This window comes from Marmota marmota, unplaced genomic scaffold, assembly GCF_001458135.2.
Source record: "Marmota marmota marmota unplaced genomic scaffold, marMar, whole genome shotgun sequence".
Lineage (NCBI taxonomy): Eukaryota > Metazoa > Chordata > Mammalia > Rodentia > Sciuridae > Marmota > Marmota marmota.
The window spans coordinates 64109780-64122628 of NW_026000026.1; the positions used below are offsets into that span (position 1 = coordinate 64109780).

Sequence of the window (12849 nt, forward strand, 5' to 3'; positions counted from 1 at the left end):
AAGTCTCCATTAGAAGGCAATATTTGATTGATGGCCTTGTTAGCCATTGCATATCCCTGTTAGCTCATTACAGGCAAAGAGAAAATCCAAGTAAAAGAGTCTCTGGAATTTTTAAGTATATCAATGAACTGAAGCCAAAGGAGTGGGAAGTGAAGTACGACATATAGTCAAGAAGGCAATGGGAGGGCTGGGATTGTGGCTCAGTGGCAGAGCTCTTGCCTAGCATGTGTGAGGCACTGGGTTTGGTCCTCAGCACCACACAAAAATAAATGAATAAAATAAAGGCATTGTGTCTATCTACAACTAAAAAAAATTATTATTATTATTATTATTATTATTATTATTATTAGAAGAAGAAGAAGGAGGAGGAGGAGGAGGCAGCAATGGGAAAACAGATCATTCATGACTATGTAGGTCATGGCAAAACCTTTGTTTTTTCTCCAAGTGAGCCAAGAGTCAAACGGGGACTTCTACACAGACAAGTGCCAGAATTTGAACTATGTTTCAGAACAATACTAATAAGATAACTCTTGCTGATAAGTTGACTGAGGTGGAAGAAAGTATGGAGGGACAAGGGAAAAAGCAAAGAGAAGGCTACTTCAGTACCAAGGCCAAAAATGAGATGAGATCTGTCTGAGTGAAGGTGGTGAAAACAGTTGGACTCTGAATATATTTAAAAGGTAAATTCAATAGAATTTGAAGAAAAAATGGGCTACAGAGGATGATTTTGGCCTGATGCCCCCAGAAAAATGGAATTTTCATTACCTAAGATGGGGCTGCCTATTGGGGGAGGAAAGATCAGGTGGGACATAGAAGAGACATAAAGTTTTATTTCTGACATGGAAAGTGTAAAACTCTTATGAGATAGTTGGAAGTGCTGTAGGTAATTAGATATCTAAATCTATATACAATTCAGGGAAGATATTTAGACTAAAATTGTAAATTTAAGATAAACACAGACACACACACACACACACACATACACTCCAGAATTATATGCATATAGACAGAGAGATGCATGCACATACACACATACATACCTTTTCAAGACAGAAACTTAAGATGAAACAGAGCAGCAAAAAGATAAGAAATTAGAAGGGAAGGAAACCAGGAACAAAGACTAAACCCTGGGACTCTCCATGTTAAAAGATGGGACAGAGGAGAAGGAATAAATGATATAAACAAAGCTCTTTAGAGAAGAGTGACTGATCATTAAGTGAAGTCTATGCAAATGGCATATTTATATACTGGTTTGTTGAGGAAACTAGAGAAATGTTGGTTAATTGAAAATCCCATATTCTCACCATTCATCTAGGGCTGATAGACCAAATGGCAAAATAATACATTTTACAATGGGCAAAAAATTATTAAAAAGATGAAAATGTGATTATAATGATACAAACCTTATGATGAACTTAAATTGTTCTTTGTATCACATCACATGCAAGTGAAATGGAAGCTGTGAACAATTTCAGTCAATTGCGGTGCCAGGAGATAATACTCAAGAGTACCTTAAAACAACAGAGGGCAGGACTTTCCTCTCTATCCTAACAGAACTAACCAGGGTCACTGTGTCTTAAAAAGAACCAGTCTTACAGATTTTCTTCCTCCAAAGAAAGAAGCCTAAATTTGCTCCAGATAGATTCTATATTGCCATAAATTCATTGTACTTGTTTTGGAAAGGAATCAGAAGCAGGACATCAAGGAATTGGCCTAGGATTTTTTTTTTTTTTATAATCATCACTATTGTAATCCGCATGCTGGTGACTTGCCAAAATCTCCAGCCAAGCCTCCTTAAAGCATTTATTTACCCAATAATATGTTTATAATTTTAAAATAATTCTGATGAAATTGAGACTTGTATTCTTCTTCCCTTCTACTTAAGAGATGAAGGCTGCTTGAATCATGGCAGGAACTCTAATACCCATAAAGTTACATGGTAGTGGTTCCAACTGGGAAAGGGTTAAGAAATTAAGAGGATGAACAACGCTGCCAGACGGTGAAGTGTAAAGATTTAATGTAAGAAAATAAGAAGTATACGTTTGAATGTATGTACTCAAACCACAATATTCTTTTTTGTTTGAACCTGCTTTCTATTTAATCATTCAAGTTTAATATAAACAGAAAAAGAACAGATACACCCACAGAAATACTGGCTGAGTGTTTTCCAGTTATTCATTGTGTAAGCACATTCACCAATATATTTTCTCCACTGCTTATATCACTGCTGATCAAGTCATGCTCAAAATACACTATTTTTGCCATCTATAAACTGACACAACAAACCAAAAGATACAGATGATCTATTGAGATGACTGCCAGAAAAACATTCATGAATGGGTCCCAAATGCTGTCTAGAATAACTTCTTATAACAGCAATGTCTATATTTCTCTTCATGGAAAAACCATCATATTTATCATCATTAAATAATAAAACAAAAAAATGTAAAGATAGCTGAGATTAAAATTGTCTTGTAAAGAGGGACTTTTTGGAGTCTCAAGTTATCCTTTTAATCAAAGTTCTCTAGAATATGTTGCTGTTTAACAAAATAATCACAGAATATCTACTCTTCTGCTTTAATCCACAAAGTAAAGAATAATCCTGGAGATAAAACACAAAATATTAAGTTTCTAAAAAGTTTTCAACACCAAAAAATAAAATCTTATTCTTAGCATAAAAGAGAGAAAAATATGTGTTCTTTTCTAAATCAGCACAGACACATTTACCTTATAAACACTGATACTCTAGGAGAAGAATATCGTTCATTTCTCCTAAGTTATACAAAGAATCAACAGCAAGTGTTAAGCATGAGATAGAAATGAAAAATCTTCAAAGCAATAACAGACACATGAAACACATCCCAAAGGGAAATAGGAGAGCCACAGGAAAGAAATAAAGTGAAGTGAATACAACCTCACAACTAGCACAAATCCCTCAGGAATTCTCCTAATACAAACCATTAAAGCCATGTGTTTAACATTTGATAAATCCAAGTTCTCCTCTGTCAAGTCGGGAAGCTTCAGGCACAATAAGCATTAACCTGATCCTATAAAAGGCATTGTATCATCTGTCTTTACATTTCATTGCAAAATGACTTTACAAACATATACCTCCAAATCTTGCTTCTACATTTCGTTCGTATAAGTTAACAACGGATGACTTTCTTGTTTGAATGTAAGATCGATGAATTTATTCTGTTAAAATATGGTCTTTGCAAAACATCATGGTTCTGTCTACATAATGAAAACATCATAAGCAATCTCCTCCATGCTTTGCTCTGCACATCCATTTTTAATCAATCAACATGGCAGATCTAAAAAGGTGCAATGAAAAGATGAACTTCTCTGGTATCTTCACAGCAGAAATGTTGCCAAACATATGTTTCATCCTCCAGAAGCTGCAAGATATAAAAATAGAAAAAAATGTTCAATAGGAGTGTGGCATGATACAAAGATGCAGAACTTAGAAAGCAGAGGTGGAGAGTCTTATTGTAGAACTTTCATTAACTGGCCTTGGCCAAGCCATAGTCTTACTTTAGATTTCTACCTTTCATCTGTAAAATGAAACTGTTCACTAAGTAGTCTCTAAGACCATCTCATCTCTCTATATAAATCATTCCATACATCTGCACAACACGAAGATAATCAACTAAGACTGTAAATTCGAAATGTCTACCCATCCCTGCCCAACTTCTTATTGTGTGCCAGGAGACACTGAGGTAAATCCCAGCAAACTATTTACTCATCTACTTCTTGTAAAAACTCTTGTGAAAAAAGGCATGATCATTGTTACCCATTTTACAGGTGAAGAAGCAGGGAAGTTAAATACTTTGCCAGAAACTGTTTATTGAATCTAGAAAAATAATTCATAAAAACTCCATTCTCAACTGCCTCCCAATAGGAAGAGTAAACAATTTTGCCAAAGAAAAAACTAATTTAACCAAGTCTTTTGAAATAGCTCAAGTATTTTTTTTTAAGTGGCGAAGAGTCTTATTTAGGAGTAAAGAATACAAAGTTGATTTCACAAAATAAGAACAAACACAAATAGAGAAAGACTCCCATTTCCAATTGTTTCTTTAGCTACCTAGATTTTTGTTGACATACTGGAGAATAGCTGGAATGGTCCCCCAAAACGCCTTGAAAATTGAAGAGGGAACTAAATGAGACAATAAAGTCAATGGGCTCCATACATTGAAATCTTAGAGTAAAGCAGGAGATGAAACTAACATTTATTCAGCACTTGATACTGTTTAACAGCTAGATTCACGCCTGTAAGTCCAAGCCCATTCTTGTATCACAATTAGACTTTTCTCTGCCTCTCATTATAATTGCCTTTGTCTGCATGTAAAACATCTCCTTGATTCAAAATTTTATACTATTAGGAATAAAAATATTCACAGCATGAGTACTCAGAGTATTATCCTGCTGCAATATTTTTCCAGGATCTTTCTAAAATCTAGGCTCATCCTAGTTGAAGGTGTTTCTCTTCCCAGAAACATTTCCAATCCAGAAAACTTTCCAGGAGTTTATTTTTATTTTTAAGCATAAGGTGAGTTTTATTTTTAAGAGTAAGGTGAAGATAACTAGAATATTATTTCAAAGATGGTTACTTAGGTAGAATTAATTATGATAAAGTTTCAGATCTCACAAACCACATGGAGGAGGTCAGGGACAAGAGCACCCTTGAGAAATTACTGGGGAAAAAAATGTCTTTGTTCAGGTAAAAAGGTATATAATCCTTTCCTTCATGAAACAGTCTGAGATTATAATCTAAAATCCAAAGAATCATGACAGTGCTTTTTGAAGGCTTTTAAAGTTAGTATCTCTTTCCTTTAAAATACCTCAGTGTGTTCTCCCAAGTAGTAAGACAAGATGCTTTTACAATGATTTATATGGTATTTTCCATCCTGACAGCTGGACTCTTTATGTTTGTAGCATTGCCATGTGGCACACTGTTCAAAGCAATGGAGTTTTAGAAGTTTTGAAAACAGGATGTTCACTTAAGGACTCTATAGAACATGTTACAAATTTAAAATATGAAAAGGAAAGGAATTCAGTTGCAAATAGCATGAAACCTGAATCCACTAGCTTTTCCAACATTTTTTTTTTTAATGCAGTCAAAGTGAGATGAGAAATGTTCATTCTTCCAACTGTCAGCAAACATATGTATGCAGCTTAACTGGCTTCAGACCCCTCAGGGCTTTCCCCTCGGTTTAGGGTCATTTTCCAACAGGTTTAAAGAATCAATAACATTGTTAAGCAGCCCTTATCTTTTGCAACACATCTTTTATTTTCTTTGAAAAGAGGACGTGCTTATTTTTTATTAGTACTTGTACTCAAGATATCTGGAACCCTTAATTTACTTATATTTACCCATTTCTCTTCTATATACACAAAAATCACAATATACGTTGAACAAAATATTACAAGCACAAGAGTGGGTTTTTGTTTGTTTGTTTTAGTACCAGGGAATTAACTCAGGGGCACTTAACCAGTGAGCCACATCTCCAGCCAATTTTCATATTTTATTTAGAGACAGGTCTCACTAAGGTGCTTAGGGCCTCACTAAGTTGCTGAGGCTGGCTTTGAACTCTGGATCCTCCTGCCTCAGTCTCCCAAACCCCTGGGATTACAACCATGTACCACTATACCCAGCACAAAGATGCATTTCGATTACAAGGAAGATAAAATAAAATCATTTTATTTGTGAGAACGAGAGTTAAAGATATTTTATGCCATAAACTACTAATTTAAATTATTAATTATAATAATAAATTATTTTATTTAATTTTAAAAATAAATGATTTCTTATATTCTTTCCTTAATAACAAAAAAAAGTAATTTTTGGAAGTTAAAGAAAACTTTCTTAATGTGTACTGTTCTCATATGTGTACTGTTCTTAATATTGAAGTTGTTTACAGAATAATTTTACAAATCAAAATTAAAACTTAAACTACTTTGCATTTGGGGATCTAAAAATTCCAAATGATCAAAAAATACTAGCTTCAATATTCAAACTCTTATTAATTTCTTTTTAATTATTTGATTCAATTCCTTTAATCACAAAAGAATCCAAATATATTCTGGATCATGTTAGAAATAATTTGATATGTGACCAATTCAGAATTTAGCTACATTCTCTTAAAAATTCAACAACATATGCAGAAGGCATAACATTCTAAAGAAGATATCTCAAACTACATGTTTTCATAAAATGGTAAACTTGGCCAAAGGACACTTATGTCAATTAACTTCCTTCAAAATTGATTATCAAACTGTAATATCAGATAATGTATTAAAACAAATAGTCACTTGTTCAAACACTGAATTTATGATGTTTGCCTGAAATTCACATGTTAAAAGAAAATCAAAACATAAAGAGCAACAACTCACATGTATACACAGATAACATTCCACATCTAAAAACTCCAACACTAAACTTCTTCACCCCTCCTGCCAATGTTGTGTTGTTCAACAGCATGCCAATAGTCAAAGATGACCATGGACTGACTCTGGGTCCCAGCTTCAGCTTTTATCTTCTCAGAGATCATCCTATAGATCAAGTAATCAAAACAAAACAAAACAGAAAAACATTTGAAACAATGTTTACATATATTAAGATTAAAACTTCTGCCATAATCACCAGTGTCCAATTTCTTACAGCTTTATTTTCTTTCATTCAACTTTTGTGTCCTGTGTATGATCCTAGGCACTACAGATGAAATAGTGAGTTCCAAAGATAATGACTATGTTTTTCTGACTCTGTTACAGGTACAGTAGAAACTGGAAACCAATTAGCAAATAAATGAGTTAGGCTCAGGTGTTGGAAGAGTTCTGAAGATATTACAATAGGAAATCTGATGAAGGATGATTATAGGTAGGCCAGTTAATTGATGTCAGTGCAAATTCACATTTGAGTTGAAATGTGGACTACGAGCAGGTGAGGTAGAGTCACATAAATATTTTAGTGACACATTCTATACAGCAAATAAATATATAGATGATAAGTAAACATTTTACATAATGGGTGTATATGTATATATTTTCTCATAGGTTCACATACACACCCATATGCAAGATGAACATATGCTTAAAAGCAGAAAACAGGGCATGATTTTTGAAGGGTAGTATGCAAGGCAAAGGGAATAAGGTAACAATATCAAGTCAGAGAAAATGACAAGCAGAGTTGCTGCTTATAGTTGGGCATTCTTTATGAATGGTGCTTTCTTCTCTGAAAAGAACACAACTAAATCATATACAGTAAAGAGGATTCATTGAGTTCCATTTTGAAAAGAAACTGGAAAATTGAATTGTGGTAATTGTTAGAACTGTTCTTTATTACCCTTGGTATAGAAACTTCCTGAGGTTTTAGACAAGACCAGAGCATCAGAGAAACCCAAAAACTCTATGGAAAGCTATTTTGGAGAAAGGATTTTTTCCTAGATTGGCAACTTCTGTGCTTAGATCTGGCCTCCTGTGTGGGCATCCGGGAGTCCTCTGAGAACTGTCATCTTTTCACACTATAGTGAACCATAGGCTTAGTATCCTCCCTTTATTCTCAGAGAATGTCAGTGTCTTCTACTTTTTCATCCTTGACAGTGGAATAACAATGAATATGCCATTTTCTCATATTTGTTTACTCTAGTTTTTAATCATTAACTTCAGAAATTAAACTTTTAAAATGAGAATTTTTTATATAGTTCTGAATAACACCTTTAATGTAAATAATATAAATTCCAATTTATCATAGGAATTCCTTATTTTAATACATTTCCCAAGCTGTAATATAGTCTCAAAACACACAGATACAGATTAAATATAAATTGTTATTTAAATAATATGGTAAAGCCAATGAAACTTTTTAAAAATTGCACCTAGATGTTGTCATAATTTTTTGAGGGGGTTGGGTAACTAGGGATTGAACTCAAGGACACTTGACCACTGAGCCACACCCCAGCCACATTTTGTATTTTAGAGACAGGGTTTCACTGAGTTGCTTAGTGCATCACTTTTGCTGAGGCTGTCTTTGAAATCTTGATCTTCCTGCCTCAGCCTCCCAAGCTGCTGGGATTACAGGTGTGCACCACTGTGCCCGGCTATGATTTTTAAATGTGTTTTTCCAATTAAAGAAGACACATAATAATCATACAGAAAATTTAGAAAGTAATAAAATATAAGAAAATAAGAATAAATATGAATTCCAAAAATGGAGATAAGCATGTTCTATATTTTATAATTCTTCACTGATTTTTGTACATATTGTACATATTATAGATTTGTGGTATATATAATGTACATTTTATAGTTGGGGACCACATATGTCCAGCCTATACACTATTTTTATCATATAACTGACTGTAAGCATCTCAAATTGAAAATCCTTCAAAATTTCAGACTTAATAGCTGCAAAAATATTTCAACCAGATATTTCAAAAATGTTATGAATATCTATGTTCTAAGCATAGCATTTATTTTCAATTATTTCCTATTATTAAAAACTAATGCAATAAAAATAATTGAATTCAAATATTTTGCATTATTTCATGGGAATTCCTGAAGGTGAATTGCTAAGACATTTGGTTTTTCCCTTTCTTATCATGTGTTATGGTCTGAATATGAGGTGTCCCCCAAAAACTACTGTGTGAGACAATGCAAGGTTTGGAGGAAAAATTATTAGGTTGTAATCTTAACCCAATCAGTGAATTAATTCCTGATGGGATTAACTGGGTGGTGAATGGAGACAGGTGGGTTGTGGCTGGAGGAAGTTGTTCATTGGGGGCGTGGCTAGGGGGTATATATTTTGTATCTGGAGAGTGGAGTCTCTCTCTGCTCTCTGATCACCATGTGAGCTGCTTCCCTCTGCCACATTCTTCTGCCATGATGTTCTGCCTTACCTCAAGCCCCAGGAATAGAGCTGGCCTTCTATGGACTAAGACCTCTGAAACCGTGAGCTCTCAAATAAACTTTTCCTCCTCTATACTTGTTCTGAATGGGTCCTTTAGTCACAGTAGCAAAAAAAAAAAAAAGCTGGCTGAAACAGCAGGTATTGTTAGATATCATTCTATAAGAGTTAAGTTATGCAAGAATCTGCAGTGAATTAAAAGAAATACATCAGTTTTTCTGAAAAAAAAAAAGGCTGAAACTTTTACTGTATGAGTTTGATGTGTGATAAATAACATCACAATGTCTAATGTGGGGTCTCTTACTCACTGCAGAGGCTGAAATCATGTTCACAAATTTCTGCACTGAAAGGTTCACCCTCTTGTCCTTCCCATTATCCTCCAGCCAATACAAAAGGTATAATAGCAGGACAGGCTGAGAAATGGTCTTAAAGGAAAATGAAATATTGATAATATAACAGGGTCCATCATACCAATCTTGGTCTTTTTTGTCTTACACCTTTAAAGGAATAAAAATAAATTTCTACTTTGTTTAGGTTATTCCTAGTTTTACTTTTGTCTCATCTCTTCACAAACACAACTCTTAATCCATACAGCTTGAAAGGTTGAGCATAATGTAAATTTTTTAATTATATAAAATAGTATAATTTATAGTATGATCTTATTTTTTTGTTAAAGATGGGAGGAAAATACACTAAGATATTGAAAATAGGGTGGTTTGATTAATAATGATTTCTTTAAATTTTATTTTTGTTATTACCTGTTCATTTTTTCCTAACATGTAATTTCACTTAGGAAAACTTGCTTTCTCTATAATATTCAGACTTATTCAGAACACAATACTTTCCTCCACCTACTCCATTCTTATGTAATAGCCACCCACACAAATAACTAATTTGTTTCTTCTGTCTCTACCATACATCCCATTATGATGTCTATTCACTATTTTATGTTATTTCTATTAATGTAAACATATTCTTTTTATCAAACATTACCTTCTTTTTTAATTGTATACAAAGGCTGTAGGTAAGTCTAGGGCTATAGTTTAGCAATCTAGCACCTGTTTAGCATGTGCAAGACCCTGGGTTAAATTCTTAGCATCAATAACAACAACAACAACAACAAAAAGATAGAAAGAAAAGAAGGAAGGAAGGAAGGCAGTCTGAGGACTTTTGTATACTTATTTTCTATCTTCCAATTTTATTGAACCCAATCATTTACAATGTTCTATAAGATATAGTTTTCAGGTAATGTAAGCAAATTATGTAAAAAACATAATGTTGCCTTCTTCAAATCAATCATTATATCTCTTACTTTTGTTTTGAATAATATTATATTGCCTGGAATTTTTGTGAAAGGATCAGAAATATTTATATGAATGCTTTATTTTTACTTATTTCAATAGCAATGACTCTGGAAATAATTTAAAAGTTTTATTATCAAATATTATTTTGATTCTGAGACCCAAATAGGTAGTCTTCACTGTGCTGAAGAATGCAGCCCTAGTTATCTGAATTTTAAAGGATATAGCTCTTAAAATAGTAGCTAATATTTATTTGACACTTTCAGGTACTGTTAGTATATTAGCTAAATTAATTAATTTAATTCCCACAACACATCTCTGAGGTATATACCATTATCATCTGTTTTAAAATGAGGAAACTGGAGCACAGAGGGAGGTTATATGTCTATTAAGATTCTATTAATCTATTAATAGATTCTCCATTAAAGAAACTTATATTAAAATTTCCATATGATTTGTTTTGCTTAAATTGTTGATGAAATTATCACAAAGGAAAGAATTCAAAATTTGTTGCATTTGGGGGATAAATCTTACTTGGTTTGGGAGTGATTCTGCCCATCTTTCCTACTTCTCCATTTAGAACATTATGTCTATATTAATAAACAAAATAGTTCTTTAATTTTTTTCTTGTGATATCTTGGTTTTTATGATTTGAGCATCAAGGTTATGCTAGATTCATAATGTGAGTTGGATAACTCTCCATCTTTTTTTCTGATATAGCTAATATCTCTTAAATACTCTACAAATGCAGTTTTGACCTTCTCTTTGATCCAAGTTATTTAGAAAAGTGATTTAAAATTTTATAGTGGATTTAAGAAGAAATTAATTAAAAGCACAAATGAACAAAAAGTTGTTTGATTATTTAAGCTTTTGTTAATGAAGTCCATTTATACCACATTATTAGCAGAAAATATTGACTGAGTAAATACTATTTTCTAGAAAATTTGAAGTTTTTAAGAAACCTTTATTCAACCATTATTATTCTGCCAAATAATCTATCTGCTCATGGGATACAAAGCTATACAAATTGCTTATACACAAATTTAAGTCATGTTAAATATTCATATTTAGTAGAGTTATATATATAGTTATATATATAACTCTACTAAATATGAATAATTTTTTGCTATTTAATATAAATATAATATTTTATACTTATATTAAATAGCAAAACTTGTTTATTTTAAGTAGCACCTTGTTTTTTAACCTAATACTTGAGGTTTTAACTTCACATATCACTTAACCAGATTATAAATATTTTTAGGTGACTGACATATCTATTTTTGTATTTGAATTTTTTAAATTTCTATGTGACTCTGTTCTTTGCTTTTTCCATTGTTTTATATTCCATGGAAATTCCCATGATGCATGCACTATTTTCCTTTTTCCATTTTTCTGAATTTTATATTTCTCTAAATATTTCACAAATAAGATGGCATCTCTTTACTTTCTCTAAATGGAAAAAATACTACTACTTTTTTTCTTCATTTATAGTCTTCAATGATAAAATACAACATTTTTGGATCAAGTTTCTGTCAAAATTAACATTTCACAGTGTATTTCTCTTTTGAACAATTTTTGAAATTTGTGTTTATTTTATATTCTCATCAACTTACAAATTCAGTACATGTTTTATTCCACCTTCGTTTATTTTTTTTCATAATACTTTCCTATGAACTAGACAGAAGCATACAAAGAGAATACCAGCAGGTACTGGTCAATCATAATATTTCAAACACTATTCTTAAGAATTCTGAAACAATTATCTTATTTAATCTTTGTGATAGAAATTAGCTTATTTAACCTTTCGTGATAGAAAATATTTTTACTTCCATTTAATGGATGAGGAAACCATGACACAGAGAAGTTTTGTCTTTTCGGAAGGTCATACAGCTCCAAATACAGAGCTCACATGGCAAACTCAAACTCTTCTTTTGAGCCTTCTCTATAGGGAGTACATCACCACCTCTATTAGAGTTTATCTTATTCATGATTCTTTTCATTTAAGATGACTTTTTAATTTTATTTTCTACTCACCTTTGCTTTAATCATTTCTGCCTATTTGACATTTTTTCCTTTTATTCCATTTTTGAGAGTGCGAAGTATACTTACTTTGAAGTTCCATATCTATTTATTTTCTTTGCTTTGAATTAATCCACCAATTGATTTTTATTTTATGGGTTCTCTGTTTTAGGTTAGTTTCCTTCCTTATTCCTTCCTACCTTCTTGCCTTCCTTCTGGAATTCTGAGGTACTGGAAGTACTCTACCACTAAGCTATATCCACAGTCCTTTTTTTAATTTTTTTTTTTTTATTTTGAGATAGAGTCTCTCAACTGCTGAGGCTGAACTCCAATTTATAATCCTCCTTCCTCAGCCTCCAGAGCCACTGGGATTACAGACATGCCACCATGCCCAGCCTTTCGTTATTTTTCTTTGTGAGTTTTGGAATTTGTTTTCTTTTTTTTTTTTAATTTTTTATTGTGGGTTGTTCAAAACGTTACAAATTTCTTGGCATATCATATTTGACACTTTGATTCAAGTGGGTTATGAACTCCCACCTTCACCCCAGTTCTTACAGTAGCCGTAGCCCTAATCCTAGCCCTAATCTAACCCAAAACCTAGCACTAATCTGAGCCCTATCCCTT

The 12849-nt window shown here is 32.6% G+C and overlaps 1 long non-coding RNA gene across 1 annotated transcript in view; it reads right to left on the reverse strand.

The window, feature by feature from the left end:
- Positions 1-292: 292 nt before the first annotated feature.
- The window catches only part of LOC125619078, a 49603-nt gene continuing 37046 nt past the window's right edge, over positions 293-12849 (reverse strand). The window contains exons 3-4 of the long non-coding RNA XR_007350568.1: positions 6394-6552; positions 293-3398 (exon numbers count right to left, since the gene is read on the reverse strand). This is a non-coding gene — a long non-coding RNA (uncharacterized LOC125619078). The remainder of the gene's footprint in view (positions 3399-6393; positions 6553-12849) is intronic.